Source organism: Panicum hallii, chromosome 3, assembly GCF_002211085.1.
Source record: "Panicum hallii strain FIL2 chromosome 3, PHallii_v3.1, whole genome shotgun sequence".
NCBI lineage: Eukaryota > Viridiplantae > Streptophyta > Magnoliopsida > Poales > Poaceae > Panicum > Panicum hallii.
In genome coordinates, this window is record NC_038044.1 from 42,806,765 (window position 1) to 42,808,239 (window position 1,475).

A 1,475-nucleotide genomic window follows, 5' to 3' on the forward strand; every position below is an offset into this window, starting at 1 on the left:
ATCTCATCTGAGGATGTCAAACCATAATTGTTAACTAATTCCTCATGCAAGCTATAAAACACTAACCTTCCCATTCTGAACATGTTATAGTAGCTCTCTTCATTACTAAGTTGCCCCTGAACAAATTGATAACCTGATTCTTCTGGCACTTTTCTTGGCTTCTTTTCAGATGAAGATATCCTAGAATCAAGCATTACATAAGCTGCTATTGCTGCTGCTTCATACATCCAACCACTTGATTCACTTGAATTACTTGCCATTTCAGAATCATTAGACTCACTTGAAGTGAAAGCCATCTGTACATATAACTGAAAACCATATGTCAAAGTTCAAAATTCAAAACTGGTTCAGCATACAACACACTAAATTAAAGGTACAATACAAATGATAATTTGAAAATACAATACACTAGTAATCTCTAGCGTTTCTTCCTCTCCTCCCAAGTCCTCTTAAGCCATTCAAGCTTCCCTTCAGGGGTTTTAAGAGTGACAAACACATCTCTAAATTCCTTTTTGATGAGGAGTTGCGTGGCATAAAAATGTTCATCACTTCCTTCACATGCCCCAGTTTTAATGATTGATTGCAACATTTCTGCTATCTCTTGCCTAACATGATCAGTGGGTGAAGAAGTTGCAGAGCTTGAACTAGCTTTCTCCACAAATGAGTCCACAAATCGCTTGAACTGCATATCTCTAAAATTTTTCTTCCCCTTCTTTGGAGATTTATAAGCAGCACCTCTTTTCGCAGGTTGTTTTTCAGCAGGACTTGGATGTTGCTCTTGGACATCATCACTACCATTATCCTTATCATTACAATTTCCATTTCCATTACCATTACCATTACCAGCTGACCCCTCTCTTGCACCTGGAGCCACAGCATTCGCATTGATGCAGGACGCACCACTAAACATGATTTTAACATCTTCTTCGTTATCCAAAGGGGCAAATCTAAATTTTTTGCACAGCGGCATGGCCTGAAACACAAAAACTCTATGAGTTTATATTATCATACAACAACATAATTTGAAAATACCACAAAATCAAATACAAGGTTGCTTACATGAATTTTTTCTTCCCACCAATCATCACTAGCCGCAATTGTACCGGTCTTTGGGTCTCTTCCCAATCCAGACGCAGTAAGAAGTAGTGTCTTCCATGTGGTAAAATCAGCTTTCAATGCATCCCATCGGTTTTTCATTTGAACACGGGTGTAATTCCTACCTGTCCGTTCATTGAATTGGCTAATAAGGTTGGCGTAACCTTTGTTTTTCAAACAACCTTATGGTCTGTTATTTGCCAAGACTTGTTCCACACATATCTCATTAAAATTTTTTGCGGCATTTGCATCCCATTGCGCATTGGGTTTCCTAGTCTTTGGCATTGGCATGTTCTCCATATATGCATTCAACAAATTCAACAAAGGAATTCACTCTCAAGTTTGCCAAACTCTAAATTTCAATGTTCTAACTCAATTTT

General features: G+C 38.0%; 1 pseudogene; it reads right to left on the reverse strand.

The window, feature by feature from the left end:
* Positions 1-305: 305 nt before the first annotated feature.
* LOC112888172 lies at positions 306-1,215 on the reverse strand (annotated as a pseudogene).
* Between the last annotated feature and the right edge of the window lie 260 nt (positions 1,216-1,475).